This window comes from Gekko japonicus, unplaced genomic scaffold, assembly GCF_001447785.1.
Source record: "Gekko japonicus isolate JY-2015 unplaced genomic scaffold, Gekko_japonicus_V1.1 scaffold265, whole genome shotgun sequence".
NCBI classification, from domain to species: Eukaryota; Metazoa; Chordata; class Lepidosauria; order Squamata; family Gekkonidae; genus Gekko; species Gekko japonicus.
The window spans coordinates 1,130,518-1,153,931 of record NW_015176459.1 but is presented as its reverse complement, the minus strand read 5'-3'; positions in this window follow the sequence as shown (position 1 = coordinate 1,153,931).

The window sequence follows — 23,414 nt, the reverse complement described above, 5'->3', positions numbered from 1 at the left end:
TGGCGTGTCTGAAGAGATAATAAGGTTCTCTCCTAAAGTCTTTGAATGACACTTTCATCACTGAGAAGGTCATTGAAATTCAAGAAGCATCATAGTTTCTTGAAGGTGAGCTGGTAAGGAAGGAAGGATGTCCTCTTGTTGACATCTGAGCATGGCCAGTATTGAAATCCCATGTGTCAATTATTAGGTTTCAGCTACTCAGTTCTGATCAAGAGCCCTGCTGGATAAGGCCAAAGGTCTGTCTCATCCAGCATCCCATTTCCCACAATGGTAAATTGAGTAGCCCACAAGTAGCATACTGAAGGATCCGTCTCTGGACTCCACCACCAGCCAGACGTCTGCTGGGAGGTCACATCTAGGGTTGTTTCCCAATTTTGTAACTACGCTGTTTTGATTTACAACTTTGTATGGTTCTTAGGATGAAACTGTTAGTGTCCATGTTAATGAAATTCAAATGAAATGTTACCCTTAGAAGTGATGCCTGTTTCTATGTCAACTGTCTGGCGATGGCACCAAAGAAATAGATGAAGAAGGGTAATTTGTCCAAGAATATAGGTGAGCAAGGAAATGGTGTTCTCGACCATGCATGAAACATATATGCACTTCTTTTCTTTTAAATGTTCATACATCCCTGGTCATATCCCCTGTCTCCCAGGAAGAACATCTTAAGAAGGAGACCACCCTGTCATTGGACAGAGAGCAAGCTTTCAAAGGTGGCTGGCTTCCTTGGTTGGAAAGAACTCTGCTCTAACTGCCAGTTGTCCTGAAGTTGCAGAGGAGAGGCTAACAGGACACCAGCCAAGGTGTCTAAGGGCTACTGGGAAGATGGAACACCTTCTCAAGGACAAAGCCCCAGTGGCCCCAGTTGGACCTATGAAGGCAAGCCAGGGTCTGAAATGAGGGGTATGAAAAACAGTCTCCCCTTTCTGTTCATCACCCCTGCAACTGGCATTTTAAAGGGACATAGCCTGTCAACATGGCACAGCAAAAGCTTTCCAATGCTGGGCAAGTGCAGGAATGGCACAGCCTGTGATTTAGGGGCCTGAAGAATCTTTCATTTTAAAATAGCCACATTTCTATCTCTCGTGCCTGGTATTCTATCACAGGGCAGTACACTCTGTTCTTCCTTCCTTCATTTTATCCTCAAAACATCCCTGTGAGGTAGGTTTAGCTGAAAGACAGAAAGTTTGTGACTGGTAGAGTGGAGGGTTGAATCCCAGACCTAGTCCAGTGCTGTAACCTTTAATCTATACTGGCTCTCTCTAACCTTAAGACCATTAAGGGACCATCTTTTAACACCTTTACCTTATCTCCTCACAGCATCCTACATGGCATTTCTCTTCCAGCTGGCTACATGTGCGGGTTCCTGTTCCATAAAATTGGTCAGCTTGACACTTATTTGTCATGCAAAGTGTATCGGCTTACAATCCCGGGGCATTTTTTCCCAGGGACAGAAATCATTTGTTCCTGGGGAAAAAAGGGCATGCAAAGGTGACTTCTTGGGTGACTTCAATGTCCATGCCAATGATGCGGCACTGGGACTCTCCCAATATGTAACAGCCCCCACTCACAGAGCCAGTCACGCGCCTGATTTGATCTTTGCGACGGAGGTTATAGTGGACCGGATTAGTGCTACGGCTGTTCCATGGTTGGACCACCATGCCCTGAAGGCCCGTGTGAATGTGGCACCCAGACCCTGTTTGGGCAGCAAGCACATTTTAGCTCTCCCGCAGAGCCAAATGGACCCTCAGTGGCTTCAGATGGCCCTACAGGATCCTATGCCCCCTGGCAGCTCGTTAGATGAGCTAATCGAGAACTGGAAAAGCCAACTCTCGACGAAATCGCTCCCCGAAGCCCTCTGAACCCTCGCTCTAAGCGGGCTCCTTGGTATACCGAGGAGCTGTGGCTGATGAAACGAGGGCTCAGATGACTAGAGAGATGGTGGCAGTGCACTCGCGATGAAGCAACAAGAGCATCCTATAGGATGTTTATGAGATCCTATGAGATGGCAGTCAAAGCCGCGAAGAGAGAGTTCTACACGGCCACGGTTGTGTCTGCTAGCTCATGCCCAGCACAGTTGTATTTGGTCATTAACAGACCTGCCCCAGGGCAGGTCAAATGCTTGGAAATTGGATATCGGCTGTGAGGCCTTTGTGAGCTACTTTCCAGATAAAGTCTTGCTGCTCCGCCGCAATCTCCTCGCTACAGTTGAGACAGTGAGCAAATTTGAGGCCCCATGAATGTCTTCTACTTCTATTCTGGATTATTTCAGTCCACTCAGCCTTGAGGAAGTCGACAGATTGCTCTCAACAGTATGCCCAGCCATGTGCAACCTTGACCCGTGCCCTTCATGGCTCATAAAAACTGGCCATGAGGGGTTGTGAGGTGCCCTCAGGGATATTATCAACAAGTCCTTCACAGAAGGGCTGTTCCTGGGGGTACTCAAGGAAGCGATGGTCCGCCCTCTCCTGAAAAAACCCATCCTTGGACCTGGCCAAATTGGCCAACTATCAGCCAGTTTCCAATTTGCCCTATTTGGGCAAATTACTGTAGAGAGCAGCGGTGATTCAGTTGCAGAGCTTTATGGATGACACTTCCATGCTAGACCCATTCTAGTTCAGCTTCCGGCCAGGCCATGGGACAGAGACAGCACTGGTCACCCTCACAGATGACGTCCAGAAACATCTGGATCGAGGCAGCATGGCAACACTGTTGTTGTCGGCGGCATTCGACACAGTCGACCATCAGTTGCTGATCCACCACCTCGCCGACACAGAGATTCAGGGGTTTGCCCTACAATGGCTTGTCTCCTTTCTCCAAGGTCAGGGACAGAGGGTGGCAGTAGGGAAACAGACGTCCCAGAGGTACCCGCTGGTTTGCAGGGTTCCTCAAGGGGTGGTGTTATTCCCAATGTTATTCAACATCTACATGCGCCCCTTTGCCCAGATTGCCTGGAGGCATAGGCTTGGGTGTCACCAATACGCAGATGAAACTCAGCTATATCTGTTGTTGGGCGGTCAGTCCGACTCGGCCCCAGATGACCTGGAGTGGGCGCTTCAGGATGTGGTGGGCTGGCTTAGGCTGAGCCGATTGAAATTGAATCCAATGAAGATGGAGGTCCTGTGCCTGAGTCGGAGTGGCTCGGGGGTAGGGATCCCACTACCGATCTTTGATGGGGCACCACTGGTGCCAGCACTGAGGGTCAGGAGTCTGAGAGTGCTCCTAGATGCCACCTTAACAATGGAGGCCCAGGTAGCAGCCACTGCCAGGGCAGCCTTTTACCAACTGTGGCTTCCTTGAACAGAATGACCTGGCAACAGTGATCCATGCTATGGTCACCTGTGGTTAGACTACTGTAATGCTCTCTACATGGGGCTGCCCTTGTCCCAAATCTGGAAGCTGCAACTGGTGCAAAATGCGGCGGCCAGGCTGTTGATGGGTCTCTCCATACAAAACCACATCCAGCCTGTGCTGAAGGCATTGCACTGGCTGCCAATAGCATACCGGATTCACTTCAAGGTGCTCGTTTTGACCTTTAAAGCCCTATGTGGTCAGGGGCCTGCCTACCTGAGGGACTGCCTTTCCCCATATGTGCCCCAGAGAGCACTGAGGCCAGGGTCATAAAATTGCTTGACTCTCCCTGGCCAGATTGACCATTTTCAGTGGCGGCTCCTACCTGGTGGAACAAGCTCCCGGAGGAGATCAAGGCCCTGCAGGACCTTTTATACTGGATAGGGCCTCTCTCCAGCAGACCATGTATAGAAATTTCCTGCCATCTGTTTATATTTAGCACTTTATGTAATTGTTCATACCGAAATTTTATTGTATTTATTGTATTTTAACTTGTGTAAGCCTCCTTGAGCCAGTTTGCAACAGCAAGGCAGGATACAAATTGAAGGTAAATAAAAAATAAAAAGGCATGTAATTATGCAAGGGTTGTGATCGTGCAGCAGATGATAAATTAGAGAAAAAGAAATAGTAATTGGGGAAAATTGGGCATTTGCTTTTTCTTCACTCTTCTGCTTATGTGCTTGGTTATATTTTTGCTTTCTCACTTTTGTGAGATCTTAGGCATTTGGTTCCATCTACATCATAAAAAGTCCTTCCAGCACTACATAAAGGTGCTCTTTAGCTGGCCTATACCCCATGTAGCATTATAATTGGTACCTTCATTTGCATCTCCAGAAGAGCCACAGATGCAAACATCTTTGGACACAGAGTTAATTAATGCTCCCAGAGAGGGTTACCTCCAAGGAAGCATTGTCTCAGGTGTTGATATACCTGTACTTGGCAGACAGAGTAAAGAATTCAGTCTGTGAGCTTCCTGGTCTATCAGTTTGTACAAAGTCTCAACAATATTTTAAAACAGATTTCTCCTGACAAACATTTACAGCCTTTTGTCCTGAAACATCAGAGTATCTCCCACCACCAAAACTCCCCCCTTTTTAATCTTGAATTTCCACTTTAACTTTTTCTCTCAAACTTTCCCTCTTGAAACTGTTTCCTTTGGATTTCTCATTTCAGCCTGGCTACCCAGGAGGCTGTAGTTAATTCAAAGTCTGGTGTCATCTGCAAACTTGGCACTGTATAATGCAAGTCTGAAATTAGGGGACTGAATTCAGCTTAGCAGGCTAAAGAAAGGGGGAGGTTTAAGCATCTTTATAACGATGCTGCAGTCTGGAAGCTGCTTCTGAAATAACTTACAAAGCTTCCAAACTTGTGTGTTCTCCCACCCAGAAACTTGTGGTATGCAGTCACAAGAGAGTAGGGAGGCCTGTTACTCTCTTGGCTGTTCCAGGACCCTTCCGTGAACGTTAAAATATATCTGTTTAGGAGTAGTAGTACTATATCCTCTGTACACTGCAAAAAAAGGGGGAAATAAATATAATTAAAGCAAGCTTCTGGCCTCTTATTTGTGAAGATAAAATGCTCTGTAAGACACAAGCCTGCTCTAGGATTGCAAACCTCCAGGTGAAGCCTTGAGTTCTCCGGAATTACAGTGGATCTCCAGATTACGGAGATCAGTTTTCCAAAAATGAAATGACAGCTTTGGAGGACAGTATTTATGGAAGCACATCCCCAATGGCTCTCACTGAGCTCTGCCCTTTGCCCTCTGCCCTCCCTAGGCTCCACCCTCAAGTCTCCAAGAATTTCCGAAGCTGGAGTTGTCAAACCTAGCCTCCTCCCACATTCTAGCAGAGAGCACATAGTCAGTGTGATGTAGTGGTAAGAGTGACTAGGACCTCGGGATGCCAAGTCCCCCCAGGGGGTGGGGAAACCCCCACCCGGGAGGCCCGTTCCCCCCCACCGCCGCCATATCGGGCCCCCAGGGGAAACCCCACCCCCAAAGCACGTCACACGGAAGTGACGCAAGCATGTCAGGGACATTGGGGGCGGGACCACAATCATCCGAGGGAAAACTCTATGGTTTTCCCTCGGATGATTGTGGCCCCACCTCCAACGTTCCCAACATGCTTGCGTCACTTCCGTGTGATGTGCTTGCGGCGCGCGCACGCGAAGACTCCCGGAGCAAGGCTGGACTCCCCCGCTCCGGAACAGGTAAGCACTTGGCAACCCTACTAGGACCTGGGAGACACAGGTACAAATCCCTGTTCTGTCACAAAGTGGACGGGGTGGCCTTTAGAACCAGCCATACACACTCTTGCCTGAGAGGGTTGTTGTGAGGATAAAATGGAGAAGATAGGGTTGCCATGTCTGTCCTGGCAACCAGCAGGGGATGGGGAGTACTTACCAGTAGAAAGAAGAAGGCTTAGGCCACATTGCCAGCATCACACAGGAAGTGTTATCATCATGCCAGTGACTTCTGGGCAATGTTTTGGTATTTGGGCAAAAAGTCTAAGGTAAAACTGGCTTCTACCATAGAGTTGTTGCCCAAATACCAGAGCATCACCAGGAAGTCGCTGGCATGATGACATCAATTCCTGTGCAATACCAGCAATGTGGCCTGGGCTTTTCTCTTTCTACTGGTAAGCCCCCTTGCCAACTGGGGGAGGCAGGGCCTGGTGGTAGAGGACCCCACCTCTGCCAGGGGTCTGGCAACTCTAGCAGGAACCCTCCCTCCCTCCATGCTGTCACCCCAAGGCTAACTAGGATCCTGGGGACTCTAGAAATTCCTTTTCCTGCAGTTGCTGTATAACTCTGGGGAAAGTGAACAGGGTCCAGGGGACTTATTAAAATGTAATGTAATTGACTGTAAGATGGTTGGAGTTGCTGTGGAACAAAAAACACAAAGGACAGCCATGTTGGATTTTTTTGTTTACTTCATTCATTCATTGTTTGCCTACTTCAAGTTGTATCCTGAGGAACAGGCTAAAGAAGCCTGGATTTTGGACTGGTTAGGACATAAGAAGGAATAGCAGGAGCAGGACCAGTTGCTCAATATAGCTATGGCAAATTGGCGAGCACGCTGAGGCATCATCTGATGAAAGACTGTTCCTATTGCAGCCCATCATTCATTGTGAAGCACTGTAGGTTGAAGGAGAACACCCTTGGTGCTGAGAAGCATAAACCAAACCCTTAGTGCTCTGTGCAGCTTGCTGGTGGAGGGGCCAGAGGCTTGGCACCTCTCAGCATATTTCATATGGGGGCAAGGACAAACAAAGGCATCATAATTGATGGGCAAGTTTGGAGGTGTGGTGGAGTTTCTTGTATGACAGTTGATGTTGACTGCCTAATGCACCCCATCCTTAAATATGCTAACAGTTTATGACATTGATCAACAATAAACTAGATAAACCCAATTGTTTTTGTCTTGTGTCTTCATTGGTGGGGAGGTGCCTTGGGCAGTAACGATTGAGTGTGGTTAGAGGCAATTTCATTTGCATTATTTACAAAGCTAACCAACTAGGTGTATTTGTACTGGATTTTGGTCAGCTGTATTTCGATTGCACAATCCTATTACCTGCTGGCCGATTTCTCACAGAGTCAGATAGATGGCACTTGGGAACATCAACACCAACTACTGCATTACACAGATGATACCCCTGGGCTACAGGAAAATGAGGAATTCCGTTTGGTGGATCTCCAAAGGTATAGTCAAGAATAATTTTAATCAACTTAAGTTTTGCCACTGACATCCGAGAAGCCGTCTTGGAACCTCTTCTTCAATCACACAAGACTGCATCTAACTTATTTATTAAAAGAACTCTTGCTTTGAAAGAAACCCCATTCTCTCTTTCAGAACTTTTCTCAAGGTGGTAACAAGGCCGTGGAAGCAACTGTGACAGAACTGTGCTAAAGACCTTTTACAAGTTTTGTTGCTATAAAGGCAGATGTGGATCACTCACTGCTTAATGCTATGAAGAGCTGCCAGAGACAGCTCTTGCAGCTGGCAAGAATGGGACAGAACCAATTCCATTATTTATTTATTTATTTATTTAAGAGATTTCCATACCACCTCTTCAGTGTCCTGCTCAAGATGACTTACGATTAAAATCATCACAATATAAAAAACAAGCCATTAAGTCAAGCCATTAGACAGAAGCAGCTTTAAAAGTTTCCATGTGATAGAAGACAACCATTAAAAAGCGGATAAGACAAGCCCCCTATTAAAAGCTTGTGTTTTGGTCTGGAGCCTAAAAGAAAGTAAAGTAGGTACCAGGCAAGCCTCAAGGGGGAGGGCATTCCAAAGGCAAAGTGCCACGGCAGAAAATGCCCTGTCTCTAGTCATCACCTGCCTCACCTCTGCAGGTGGGGGCACAGAAAGCGGGGCTTGAGAGGTAGATCTTAACTGTCTGGAGGGATAGTATGAGATGAGATGGTCATGTTATGGGTAGAATGTACAGCAGCGTTAGTCAAACTGTGGGGTGGCTAGCCCACACACTAACCTGCTGCTGTGGGATATATCACCTAATGCATGCATATGTTGGTCATGGTGGCTCCCTTTGTCCTAACCCTTTGTGTACATTTGTGGCTTGCCATGTGAAGCAGGAGGGGAGTGGGAACTGCACCCAGATCTGTTTTTAAAACAGTTCGAAGTGCACCCCTAGGCATCTATTGTGTCTTGAGAGACCTAACACTTTTAATCAGAGTATAAGGATCAATGGAGACCAATCACAAACCTAATAACAAACAGCCCAATATATTTTAACAGTTGTAATAAAATAAAATTTACATTTAATATGATTTTTAAAAGAGCCTAGCGAATCCCAGTGGCTTTGACCTTACTGGTCCGATCTCTCTCTCCCTCTCTCTCTCTCTCTCTCTCTCTCTCTCTCTCTCTCTCTCTCTCTCTCTCTCTCTCTCTCATCTCACAGCCTAATTCTGCCCTTCTGCTAAGTAGCATATAAGGTTTCCCTCTTCTCCTGGGGTTGCCAGATCCCTCAGTGGAGGTGGGGGTCCCCCACTGCCAGGTCCTGCCACCCAACCACCAATCAGATGGTCAGTGGAGGAACTTACCAGTACAAAGAAGAAAGCCCAGGCCACATTGCTGGCATTGCACTGGAAGTGACATCCTCATGTCATTGACTTCCGGCTGGCATTCTGGTATTTGGGGGGGAAACTCTATGGTAGAAGCCAGTTTTACCATAGTTTGGCAGAGAGTGCCAAATACCAGAGCATCAAATAGAAGTCACTGGCATGATGATGTCACTTCCTGTATGATGCCAGCAATGTGGCCTGGGCCTTTCTCCTGGTAAGTCTCCCCATCCCCTGCCGGTTGCCAGGAGGGACCTGGCAACCCTAGTTCCTGCCCACCCATGCCATTTTCCCAATCCAAAACAGCTGTCCATTTCAGCTCTGGGAACCCAAACCCAACTCATCAAAAAATGTAGACTACCTACAGTATCGGGGGATCACCTCCTGCTTTCTGAATCAACCTCATCTTAAAAACATAATAGTTCACTCAAGGGATGCATTACATAAGTTGCAAAACTTTCATACATAGCAATTCCTATATCCCCAGTTTGCAGCCACTCTGTATAGAAATTGGGATGAATCCTGAATGCATTAATTGGCTCTAGATGCGATAATGCTTGGCCCTGCAGATAAATCCATCAAAGCTACCAGTCGCAAGATGTTGTTAGCGGAATGAGGCCCCCATTTTCAAAAGCAATATGCCACTGAATATAGCTTGCAATGGGGGCAACAATGAGGGAGTGCTGTTCCCTTCATGCTCTACTTGTGGGATTCCTGAAAAACATCTGGCGGTTTGGATGCTGGATTTTATAGACCTTGGACCTGTGTCCCCACATGTTAGATGGCTGCAACTTAAAAGTGAAGAAAAGATTCATTTGATTTATTTTGCAATTAAATATCTGTAATATTGTGTTAGCTCACATAATAATGATTTCATATCCCTGTCTTAATGCATAAAAATGTGTTTTAGTTATAGTCATGCACAGTTCTCTGGTACAAAATTCAATGAAGACCTACCATTTCTGCAGAAAAGTCTCTGTTTGACTGCCCCATTTTATATGGACATAATTTGTTATTTTTGACCATTTTTTGCATAATCTCCTATTTTATTTAGTCATTGATTGGGACTTTATTTGCTTTCCAATATTTTGCATATAATACTGCAGCTGCTATGATGGTGCCAGTATCTTATTCTATGCCATGGGATAATATTTTTTTAATAAGTCAATAAGAATGTGATTAGATCCAGCAAAATTTCATAACCTAATATTTTAGTCACTAAACCTGTCAATGAGTCTATTGGCAACTGACTAAGAGAACAATTTATGAACTGGGAAGTCCCAATCCAAATCCACCTATCCAAATCCACTGACTAGTTGGCAAAGACACACTTTCTCGACCTCAGCTTCTCTCCTTCTGCACACTCATCTGCAATTGATTTGTTGTAAGGATTTCAATGTAATGCATGTAAAGCACTATGAACCCTTAAAATGCAATATAATATGATACTGATGTTATATTATTGTTATATATCTGGCATTTTTGTCCCATCTTACCTCCAAGGACTTCATGCTGATATATAAGATTCTGCATTTTATCCTAACAACCATGTGAAGTAAGGTTAGTTGGAAGAGAAAGCAGGTGGCCCAGGATCACCCAATAAACTTCATTGTGAGCAGGACTTGAACCCAGGTCTCACCAGTCTTAGACTGACTGACATACTAGCCATTGCATCACCCTGGCTCTCAGTGAGCTTTTCAACCTTGAGATGTCTTTCCCAAACTTTTATGCCCAAAACACTTTATATAATAATGATTAAATGTTGGTTTATTTTAGATATTGTAGGGTGTGAAGAAATGCCTTTTTTCATGGGAGGAGTGCCTTTATCACTCCAGATGGTCTGTATGAGGTTACTGTATGAGGTTACTGTGCGGCATTGTGGACTTAGGCATGCAGATGCATCTTTTCAGGAGCTGACAAAAAACTTGTGGAGCAGCAGATCAGAATTTGCAGTGGTTCATATTGAATATATCACAGCTTTTTGCAAGGACTGGGATTTGCACTTGGAGCATTTAGCAAGGGTGGTAGGTGCCATCCAGGGGGCAGGTCTCAGTATCAAGCAGGAAAAATGGCTGTTTGGAATGCCAGAGGTGGTCTTCTTGAGATACAGAGTGGGTAGAGGGAACATTCTACCAGTGATGGACAAGGGAGAGGCAATCCAGAGCTGGGAATCCCTAAAGACCAAGAGGCAGGTGTTACCTGAAACACCGGGTCTCTATTTGAATTATGATGGGGGACTTTAGCTAAGAGACCATTTCTTAATGGGTGCTCAAACTAGGGATCGTCCTCTAACTATACCAGAGTCAGAACCCTCTCAGAGCAGCACAGATGACAGACAGGAAATATCTTTCATGAATTTTTAAAAGAAAATATCCCTAATATATTCAGCTTAATTTCATAAAAATATCACACACGCAAGAGCTAAGAAAGAAAGGGCTGAAGTGATCTTAAGATATCAGAGACAAAAGAGGGCAAAGCATTGATGGGGTTATATCTACCTTTCCAGATGTGCAGACATCCATGGAGAAGGGATTATGGCTCAAACAGAGTTTGGGGGTGACCTGGCAGTTGGCATCCTGGGGCAGACACACAGTTTGAGGCCATGTGCTTTGGAGAATGTAGACATTAGAAAAACAATGCAGACCAATAGGAGTCCTTGAAGGGCTTGTCTCAAGTGAAGACAAAAGATTACCTGGACCTATAAGGGCTCTCATGGGGTGTGACTCCAGGAGGAGCAAAACCTAGGTTTGACCAGTGAAGTTTCAGAGGGGCAGAGTCTGGATTAACAATAGCATTGATGGAATTAGCCAGGTGTTGGGTAGCTCCACTGGAGCTGGTTTAATGGGTTTGATGACCACTGATGGTCCTGCCAAGGAGGGTTGAATAGGTTCCCAGATTTAGACAAAAGGTGGGGAAAGGGTCCCTGATAGATGCCAGGAAAGATCGCTAAACATCGTTAGCCGAATTGCTTTATTTATAGCAATTGACAATTTATAAATGGGTTCTTGCCAGTTTATACCAAGGCGGTTGTGGTTAAAATAGATGTCTTTTACTTAAAAATATATCTCATACAAACAATACTGATGCACTCACACATTCAATCAAATTTCTAATAATTACAGTTGGAAATAAGCACGGTTGCATTAGCAGGTAGGGGTGATGGTGGGCGATACTTATCTGTCTTGCAGCTTGGTTGTTCCAATGAAGAGCGGATGGGAAGAAATGGAAAATAAAAAGGATCCACACTAGCAGAACTAGCCGGACTGTGTGGGGGTCTCTTGACTGCAGATCAAGAGATCAAAGTAGAGGCAAGGGTTAGGGATAGCAAGTGGGACTCAAGAAGAGTAAAAGCAGACAGGGGTCTTGACCCACCAACCTGTTAGTCCATCCCAAAAACAATCCTAGTGGTTGCATGTGGGAAGGGGAGGTTACCTGAGAGGGGTGGCCAATATTGTAACCTAAAACCTTACTCAGAGTATGGCATCTGGACAAGTGTGAAACCTAGGCATCAGGATGCTCCATTGTAGTGCTGATTAAGATGGCCATTCCATTGATAACCAAATGTCCATTTGGCAGGAAATGCCTTTTCAGGAACAAAGCAGTGATGGGTGGTATGTGACCACAAACAGCTCTGCAATGGGGGCTGTCTCTTCTCAAGGTTGTTGTTTCTCATTGCTCACAATAATGGAGGTGTGTGCTTCTTCACCAGGCTGGGTAACTGTATTGCTGAAACCTTATTCATGTGTAAGGCATGTGCAGGCACCTTCTATGTGTAGTATCACAACGGGTGACCTAAAGTGTACAGCTTTCTGAGCCTATGTGTGTGTGTGCACAGTCCATTGTGTGTAGCAATAAGTAGTCCATAAACCAAATATCAGGCTTATTCTCTAACAACATTTGAATGTTTTATTGGTTATTTTTTTATCCTGAGGGATGGAGCAGGAAGGACAGTTGTGGAGGCAAAGGATTTCCACATAGACATAGGTATCACACAAAAAGGACTAGGTGACGTTCTGGAGACAGAAAGGCTATTCACTAGATGGCCACTGGATAGCTTTAGAAATGCAGACTGTACCTGGTGGCACTGTTTTATATACAAACCTTACTGGGTGGAGGGGGAGATTGGAGATTGTCTTGGAGGGCTGCTTTGTGCAAAACCTGAAATTGAAAGTCTTTTGCAGAGCTGCGGCTAACTCTGTGTTTCAGAACCAAGAGTGTCTTCCTTGGCCTGAGTTTGTGGGTCTCCAGTTCAGGTTAAAAGTGGGGTGCCCCTGCTGTTGGAGCTACCCTAGAGTAAGGCAGAGCCTCTGGGTAATGCAGGTTGGGGCTTTTCTGGGTTTGGCAATGGTGTGGAAATTGAACACATTTAGGCCTCATTTGTGGGAGGAAAGCATTCACCCTCTTAACTGACTACATTTCTCTGCTATGGATGCAAACTGTGAAGAACATAAACACCAAACTTCAGAGGTGGTCTTGGAAAACTGAGGAGTTCAACCTAAAGATTGAACATATTGCACATATTGCAGGACGCAACAACATGGTTGCTGATTTTCTTACCAGGAAGGACAGACTCCTAAAGTGGACTGATTCCTGCATGTGGTTAGGTGCTAGATGACTTGTGTGTACTGTGTACTATGTAACTTGTAAACTTCTTATATATGATTTGGTTGGGTTTGCTGCAGATAAACCTTCTGTAAAAGGTGCTCTTCCACTGAGATCTGGTGAGGGGGAGGTGTGAAGAAATGTGTTTTTTCCTTGGAGGTTTGATCTGAGCAAAACCTCCATGCTGCATTTTAAAAGCTTTTTTTCTCTGAGGAGAGACCAGGCAAAAGGGGGAGAGAGTCAGTTCAATGGCTTCCCAGACATACCTCAGCTCACCTTCATACAAGTGCTAATATATCTAGCCAGAGAAATAATGGGTCAAGCTCTTCCCCATCCTCAAGCAGGAAACAGAGACTTGGAGGATTTTAGGCTAGAACAGATCCAGGAATAATCTCCAGGAAGAAGCCCTAGGAAATGCTTCTTTGTCTTGGCATGCCCTGGTCTGTGGGTGGAGAAACAGATATAATACAAACTCCTTGCAGGAGGAAAGAGCTCTCTTTTCCTCAAGTGCTGAGGCCATGAGGGCACGGAGACCTCTCCACTGAGGAGGCAGCCATTGACCATGTAGTTGGCCTGGACAGCTGAAGGGAACTTCAAGGTACGGGTCACTTGGTAGATATCTGTAACTTCTTAAAGCTAACGAGCCTTCCTATATTTTAACATCTGATAGGGAACGTATAGGAAGAGGGACAGAGGATTTGCATTTTACCCTGTTCTGGACCTGTGCTAAAAGTATGCTTATGAACATTTTCTTTTGAATAAATACTTTATAACTTTTGATGCTGGTAGTGGTTCTCTGTACCACATAAACCTTCACTGTCTCAGACATGCTATTTTAAAAGGAGTGCCAGGAGGAAGGAAGGCAGTTGGCAAGTGGCTATTCCTCCAGGGGCATAAAAGGCAGTGAACTGTCCCCATGGTCACCAGGTGCTGGGCAGCGGGAGACACTGAGGCAAAGCTTCAGAACTTGGAAGAGAAACTGAGAGTTCTGACCATCCCAGTGGGCAATTCCTTATAAAGGTCAGGTGGTGTTGGTGAGCTACCCAAGCATGGAAGAAAGGCCTCTCCAGGTGTGGAGAAACACCTAGGAGGGCAGCATGGCATAGCACATGCAGGCTTAGTTTCCAAAATCTGATGAGTTCCGGATACCCTAGGCCATCCAAGTCAGTGACCTTTAAAGCTACAGATTCCTAAACCACAATAAGTCTGGCAGTGCTTAAATCCTGTGCCTCTTTGGCCATACATAATTCTGACTTGCAGAGATTTGTTCTTTGCTTACAGCAATATTTGATATATAACAGAAAGTCCATGTGAAGCTGTTTGGTTGATTGTGAGGATTTAAAAAGCCCCAACTTTTATGAACAGCCTAGAGTATAAAACTCTTTCTTCAATAAAACAAAAATGCAAATTTAAAAAAATGAACAGCCTAGAGGTAGGTTATTCTTATTGCCATAGGTGACCAGACCATTGGATGTTTACAAGCTTGACAATGCCTATTCTGATACCAAACAATGTGAAAATGGCACCAGATAGAGGTGGCAACTCCTAACAAGATGAAAAATGGAACCAAGTCTCTCAATTGGCTGACAAAGGCATACCTTCTCCAAAGCAGTCTGGTAGCTCATTTTCTCTGTGTTCTCCTTGCCTGCATAAATATAATCGATAATGTTCCCCCGCATATCATATTCCACTTATTTGCAAATAGCTGCTACATGTATTTGAAAGCTGTTCTTCAAGCAGGCCTTAAATTACTGAAACGTCCCAAAATCTAATAGTTGTTCGTTAACATTCCAGTGCATCAGAAGCTTTTACTCCCAGCTGTTTCCTGCCTTCTCGACAGCCAGTCAAAACTTTGAAATAATGGGGGGGGGTTGCTTTATGGTTTCAATGGTGTGGGCCACAAACTGTGCTGCTTCTTTGCTGCTCCTCTGAGATACACTGATGTTTGATATACAGGAAAGATTTTCAGTAATCGCTAAAAGCTCCTGTAGATGTGGCGATGGCTTTTATAACAGCCATATAGCATCATCTGCTGCTTTGGTAAAAGGTTTTTAAGTAGTTCTTTAAAACCAAGAAATCACTTCCTTTCATTATTACACTTTTCAAGATGACGTGTCAATTTGCATAAATGCTTTTTGCCAAACGCTCCTTATTAGTCATTGGCATGCTAAATAAGACGTTAAAGCCATTTGCATTTGATCCTCAACAGTTTTGTATCCTTTTTTAGTACATGAGGCTTGGTGGGTTGAGTTTAAGACAAATCATCAGCAGAAACCCCAAGAGACATGTTTGGGTCTGGTCTCTACCACTGCAAATTGTAGGTGTAGATGACAATGTCTGACTCTGAATGCTCCCTCCTTAAACGTTAGGGACAGGGTTCTTTGAACGCCTGTTGGTTTGGTTAACTTTGCTCACCGCTTGTGAACAGGAAGGCAATTTTTCGTCAAACACTTTGAGCCTGTTTGTTCGGTTACTTTTTTTAAAATAAAAAATAACAATAACAATAACAATAACAGTAACAAATACAAACAACCATCGTATAACGCTATAATAAATTTCAGGTCTCACAAATACAGGGTTACTTTTCAGTCTCTCAAACAGTATGGTGCAGTTGGCAGTGTTTCATGGATGCACATTCTTAGACAACCTGATAGGACTCTTACCCCCCCACCCCATGCAGATCTGTTGTTACTGCATGCTACTCAGCAGCCAACTATGTAAATAAACTGAGCTAATCAATGTTAGCCAGTGATTATCAACATATTGTGGGGGGTTTTAAATTCTTTTTATTGGTTTTCCATAAGCAAACAAAAGAAATACAATTATAAACTTGTTATAACAAGTAACATTTGAGATCAAAAATGAGTGTGACAAGTGTAAGACAACAGTAACAACAGTAAAATATAAATCATTGACATTATAACAGTTTATCATGTTATTAGTGTTATTTCATGCATACAATTATTGCACAACCTCATTGGAGCCCATAATTCCCATTACCTAACCCAACCATTTATGACACTGGGTAGTATCATCTCATCTATTGCACAGCTACAAAAGCCCCTGCAAGGTATGGAAATTATATTCCACAACTACAACTACTGCACAGCTGCAAAGCTGTTCAACAGCTGTTTGAGGCAGATGGCAGACCGACAAATAGATCAGACATTCAGTTCATGGGTGATTACAGCTGTCAAACATGATGTGTACGTCTATCAATAGGACCATCTATCAATAGGAACAAATAGGAACAATTCCAAATTTCTTGTGCCTACAGTTTCAACGCAAAAATCCACATTTCAATTTTGTTCCTTCTTTGTGCAAATCTGAACCCAGGATTCTTTATTTCCATAATTTATTTTGTTTTCTCACACCCTTCTTTTCCCATAAAAGGAAGTGTTTTTCAACTTCAATAAATCAGCAGATGTACACTGCATGTATATACACTGTGTATAAAATCACTACTAACCTGAAATGAGACCACTGGTTCAGCTAGTCGAGTATTGTCTCTGCTGACCATGACACTCTTAAGCAGTGGTCCTTTCTCACCTGATGCTTGAGATACTTTTTGATTGGCAATGCCCTAGAATTAACCTGGGACCTTTTGCATGAAAAGCATGGGCTCTACCACTAAGCTATGCCCTTCCTTTATGATTTAATGCACTTGCTTCTAGGCAGAGATAAAGTGATAATGCAAGGGCTTCTATGTGCCTATCAATATTGATTTAAATATATTGCATGTATCAAATCTCTGATGGATTGTTGCAAGCACAGTAAATATGATCTCCCTTAGCGCCACCCCTGAACCAAATATTCTTTTTATTCACATCCTGTGATGAGGTTAATGAGGGATGTGGCATAGCCTGTTATAACTCTGAAAATGGAAGCTATAAACCTTAAGCAATGGATGAGTTTTATTGAAACGCTAGATGCTGTTGATAATGGCATTCCTAGCAAGTCTGTGCCTCTTCCTTTGCTGTGACATGATGCAGTTCACTGTCACTCATTTTAATTTCAGTCTAATCAATTTAGTGGCACTTCTAGTTATAATACCATATATATATTGACTGAGTGCTATAAGAACAGGTCTTCTCATTTTATGTCTATATTAAAAGGGATTTCTTTTATCAATAGCCACCTTAACACTTATCTGGTTGAGTCTTTCATATTAATATTTGTCTGGATATTTCAATTGTGTAGATTCCAAGTCTGTGCTATAATATATGTCTTTTACAGTAATACACCCCTTCCACTCACTTTTTCCCTTAATGTACTGCTACCATGCAGGAACATTCCAATCTCTTAAGAACATCAGGACCTCAGAGTGGGTTTTCAGGTATTTTAGCTACCATTTGTTCAAACCTGAAGCAATAGAAAAAAGAAAAAATATATATAATTGAGATTATGTTTGTAAAAGTAATGTACTCCGAATCAAAAAATTACACACAGTCCTTGGTGGATTACAATGCATGTTAAACTGAAAGCTGAGAACCAAATTTTTGGCTCAAAAGATCAATATAGAACCTTTAGCCACCCTTCTGACTTTAGTTTTAGGTCTTGGCTTGCCTATTTTTGTCATGTTTTCCTTTGCATCTAACTCATTCTTCAGGCCTTTTTCTCTTCATCACTTAGGACTGACCATCCTTTGTAGGGTTGTTAGGTCCAGCCTGGCTACCAGCAGGGGATGAGGATTGCCAGATCCAGATTGGGAAACTCCAGGAGATTTGGAGATGGAACCTGGGGTGCAATGCAATAGAGTCCACCCAAGCAGGGGCATAGACTTTCCATTTTCCCAAGGGGCCAGAGGCACTGCTATGGTAGGTTCTTAAAAGAACTGGGGCCCAGTGACATCATACGGAGGAGCCAGTGACATCACAGGCCATTGTCACTATCAATGTAGGTGGAGTCATGTGGGATTTTGGGAGGGGCTCCCCAGAAATTTAGGAGGGGCTGGGACCCCCCAGGACACACACACCCCGGCTGGGTTAAACCCAGGAGAAGGTGGGAATTGGACAGTGGTTATAGTGCAGGGTAGTGGGGTATGTAGGGATGTCAGCCTCTGGGTGCATTTCCCTGGCCGTGTAAGAAAGGGCCACAAGAACTAAGCACTGAGGCAACCCTTCCTGCCTTCTCTCTCATGATTTGCCTAAGTTCACACAATCCACTTTGTTGTCAGATGGCCATCTAGCCTCTGTTTGAAAACCTCCAAAGAAGGAGAGCCCACCCACCTCCCGAGGAAGCCTGTTCCACTGAAGAATTGCTCTAACTGTCAGGAAGTTCTTCCTAATGTTTAGCTGAAAACAGCTCATTGTCATATTGGGCCATACCTCCATTATCATATTAGGCCACACCCCCACACCCATCTTGGAGTCCAGGCTCCCATTACCTCCAATGGGCCTTCAAGCCTCTCCCATTGTTTCCAATGGGCAATCCTGTCATTCCTTTTAGTACATCCCAGTTGGTTGCCCCTTCGAAACTGTACCACACCAATTTAAATAACAACAAAATGAAGAGTGTGAACACGTACAAAGTGCACATTCCTTGCCAATGTTCTCTCTGAGCTGCACACAGAGCAAAAGGAAATTTTAAAAGGCCTCTGATCTACATGCTCCCCCCAATCTTGTTCATGAAGATGGGTTTAAAAATTAAAAATGAAATTGAAAGTAGATCTTAGGAGCAGCTGAAGCAGTCCTCCCCTTCACTACCATGAAAAAAACAACTGTTCTCAATCAAGGACATACAGACCCAAGTAAAATAAGAGACACACTTTTCCCCCAAATGTAAATTGGAGCCAAGCAAGTATGTTGGGCCCAACAGAGGCTTTGCAGTCTGACTACATTGCTACATTGAAAGTGGGTGGAGCCAGCCAGGGTTAAGGACTCTACCTTCTTTTCCAACAGACACCAAACATATTCAAGGATTGATATGTTCTGGATATCAAAAACCTTCATAATTAATCTAGAGACTACGAAGATACAACTGAAAACCCTTGCAGATCTTACCATCTCCTGATGGATCCAGCCATAAGAGACCTTCCTGTGGCAAAGAATGTTATCAAATCTTTTTCCCCACTGAGGTAAAGGCAGAGATCTGTCTTCCTAAAAACTAGCATTTGACACCTTTGTGCTGGGAGAAGAGGAGGAGGAGAAGGGGGAATATATAACAATCTCACTGTCTGCCTTTCTAGCTCAATTAGCATTTGTAAGAAAGTGAGCCTGGAAGAAAAAAAAGTGCGTACAAAGGAAAGTTTTAAACTCAATATTGCCAGGCACTGGTTGGCCAGGGGAGACTCAGACCCCCCTGGAAAAATTCAGAGGAGGCCTGGGTTCCCGAGCCCCCCCCCCATATGTTTCCAAGCATCCATTTTCTCCATGAGAACTGATCTCTGTAGTGTGGAGATGAGCTGTAATTCTGGGGGATCTCTCTAGGTCCCACCTGCAGGCTGGCATCCCTAATCCTTTGGTAGCCTTGTAGCTTTCTTTGGCCTGCTGTCTTCTCAGACTCCTTCTTTCCTACCTTTTCTACACTCTCCTCACCTAAGTGAGATTATTAAGTATTGTTGGGCAAAACAGCCCAGCTCCCAACCTAAAACAGCTCACATGTTTTGCAAATATCTCTGTCAAACACTTGAAAAGGTCTGGACATTTGTCAGTGTTTGATGGGATGCTTGCAAAATATGTGTGTACACACACACACACACACACACACACACACACTCATCCGTATTCTTCAATTTCTTCTTGCTCCAATTCATACACGTTATATATCCAAAAGGGAGGGGAAGTAAACTACTGTGCAGAATAGCTCTTTAAAAAGAGGATAGGCTCCAACTGGAGCTGATTTTTCCTACAAATTATTCTTCCCGATCTCCACCAGTATAACTTCCACAGCGGATGAAAAACAGTAGTTTTTGCTGCCTATCAAGTTGAACCCAAAGGCCAAGCAAACTACAATTTCCATCAATCCCAAGAAGATAGTACATTCTGAGCATGTGCCGACAATGTCTACTGGCTAACTGCCTGTGTAATGATAAATGCTGTCAGCTTCAAAGACATACATACACTTGATATACAACTTGTGGAGAAGCAGCTAAAATTCTGTGTAACAATGATCAAATACATATACATGTATAAATAGACATATTCATTATATAAATAATAGCTCTGAATAACAAGGAGTTGTTTTCTCTCTGAGGTTTTCAGTGATTCTCCTTCATATTCATATGGGACACAGGGTTTTAAAATGTGTCACTTTTGATTGGTCAAGGTTATAATTGGTCAGTTAGCTGATAATTTAACCACTTTCATTAACATTGAGTTTCAAACCAATGAGAGGAGGGACATAGTAAAGTCTAGGCCAGCGTCAACATGGTCAAACTGAAATTCAGCCAGGGTATGAAAAGGTTCTTCAGTTGCTCATGGAAATTTAAAAACAAAAAAACAAAACTTGAAGTAGTACAGCTGTCTGAAGGAAGAAGCCAATGGTCTGGATGGGAAAGCAGAGAGAAACACAGGGTCTCCAGAAGAGGAGGCCAAGAGTCACCTGGAGGGATGGGCACAACTGAACCACAAACCAAAACTGTCCTGTCCTTGGTTCCCAAACAGAAACTTGTGACAGGTCTACCATCATAAACTTCCACAAACTTTTAAAGTAGTTCATGGTGGTTTGTGGTGGCTCATGGATGAATCAGAAAGCAGGGGTTTAAAGGGGTCCCTTTAAACCCCTGCTTTCTGTTCCCCCCAAAAGCCACAAAAACATCTGAGCAACGGGGAGCAGCCTGTTCCCCTTCAGTCAGCTGTTTCAGGCTGTCTAGCCTGAAAAACAGCTGTGCGGAGGGGAGGCTCTCCCCGCCATGTAGTCATTTGGGGCTGTCTTCTGCTGTCGCTTTAAACTTTAAAGGGACTGCAGAAGACATCCAAAAACAGCTGAGTGGCAGGGAACAAGCTGCTTCCCACGGCTCAGCTGTTATTCCAGCTTTCTGCTTTCAACAGGGTTTGCAGGGCCACAAACCAATTCAGTTCATGAACCAGCCTCCTGGTTTCTTTCAGCTTGTTGTTCGGTTTCTGGTTCAGCCTCAAACTATGAACCAAACCTCATTTTCCTCGTTCATGCCCATCTCTAGTCACCTGAGGAATTAGGGGCTCTTCCTGGTGTAGCACCTTTGTGTCCTCATTCCTGCATCTTCATTGAACAATCCTGTGCAGGAGAAATTTGCACATACCACAGTCTTCAAGATACAGAACAAGCCAAGCAAGAATTCATAGTATCATAAGCAAAGGTCTGTGATTACTAGCTCGGGGTGGAAACTAGAGAATGGGAAACATGTCATTTGAACTCTATGAAGGGGAAGAATTTGAGACTGGGATTGCCAGCTCCTTTTCCTACCATTTTCTCTAAAGAAATTGCCAAGAAGGTATACACGTATAACAAATGCCCAGTTAAATATTCTCATCACCCTTTTAAATATTTAATTCTTTAATAAACATTTTTTACATTTGTTTCTTGCTTTCCTTGGTCTTGGTGTCTCTCTGTCCTAGATCTAGTAAAAATCAAGTTGCCAGGTACTTTTCAGGGTAAATGGTGGCATGGGAGAACAAAATAAAAGACAGAAATACATAAGACCCTATTCTCCCCATGGTGATATTGTGACTGAGGGGTGAACAAAGTAAAACTTAATAAAATAAACCACAAGCCCCTCTCTCATTGTCATTCAGGTTATTTCAAATTGCCAACAAAATGTGAGCATAGGGGGTGCTTGACTCTAAAGAAAACAGGCATTATGAGCAAAGTATGTTCAGTCTTTCATCCTGGTATTTGCCAAGATCATGAGGTTAAGACAGCCATGGGGATCTAGTGGTGATGGAGATGGGAAGAGATTATTAAGATTTGGAGGAATGAGAGAAGGATGATAGTCTTTTCATGTTTCAGGAAGAATTCAGCTGTCTGTCAGAATTATCATCCTTATCATAATCTGGTGTCATTCAGTTGCCTTGGGATAAAGAAAAAAACCCAGACAGGCTCCTTAAATGGGGAAGAGAAAAGAACCAACCCTGGATAAAATTCCTAGTCTTACCCTTCAATCTCTAAATTTGTTCTCCTTCAAGCTTTGCTAGCTTGAGGGGGGGGGAGAATAGCAATTAGACATCACTGGCAATACTGATGTTTGCTTTATTTAGAGTTTATGGTTTTCCCCCCTGATTATATTTATTCATGTTGTAAACTGTTCTTGGTCCTTTCAGGGAGAAAAGTTGCAGATAAATATGCTAAGTAAGTAGACCTGTATTTTCACTTAGCCTTTTTATTTGGCTTTGATTGTGAGTGTAGCTTGTACATGTCCTTTTGCTGATGTTAGGAGATTATATTTTTACTGCTGTTGCTGTATTAATTGTTCTTTGTTTACTGAAGCATTTCCATGGTTGAAGCCATGTGGAAACCATGATGGAAAGCCTTTACTGATATGTGGGATGTAAATCTATGCTATATCTAATTCTGAGCAATAGCCTTTGAATGCAGATCACAAAATCTACAAAACAAGGCCATTTTTAGATAGGCAGGTCATTTCTGCAAACCTGAGGAAATTCCCAGGTCTTCAGAAAAATCTAAGAATGGGGGGGGGGGGAATTACAGTGATTTAAAAATCCTCATTTTTTTAAAGAGCTCCAATTCGGTGAGGGGAAACTATGGGGCAGGTAGGATAAAAAGGCAGCCATGGAAGGCTGTCACTGAGTGCTGGTGGTGTTCGGGTTGCTGCAACTACCCTCCATTTTCTAATCTCTGTCTTCCCACCACCATCACCTCCTGGCTGCCAGGAGGGAAAGAAAAGGTGGCCAGGCACTGAGCAAGAGCAGTCTTGCCTATGGGACAACCTGCACAATAGCTCAGGGCCCACACTGGTAACAGTGATAGCAAATGGTGGTGAAAAATAGAGCAAAATCAAAATGCAGATGGCTGTGCAATTTTGAAACAACATGCACTGTGAAAATACTTTATTTTTGTTCAGAGCGGGCTTGATGGAAATAAACAGCTTGCCGGGGGGAGGGGGTATGCTTCTAAACCCACAATATGCTTGATTAGATGCTTGACTGGAACAGATATTTTGCCACGTTCTCCCAGCAGTGCCTTGTCCCAGTCCCAGAATTTTGTACACCAAGTTTTCCCTCTCTTGGTGGCCCTGACTGAAGCTTCCAGAACTGGGAGGAATATATAGAAAACATGGTGATTCTTTATTGGGGGGGGGTTTCCCAGAGACCATAAAATTCTAGTTACCAAATCCCCCATTGAGTATCCTAGTCAGAGAAGGAAATGTACAAGACCTATTTAAGAATGTGTTGATATGTGTAGAGAATTAACGAGGTAGTTTATTCCTTAGCAGCATT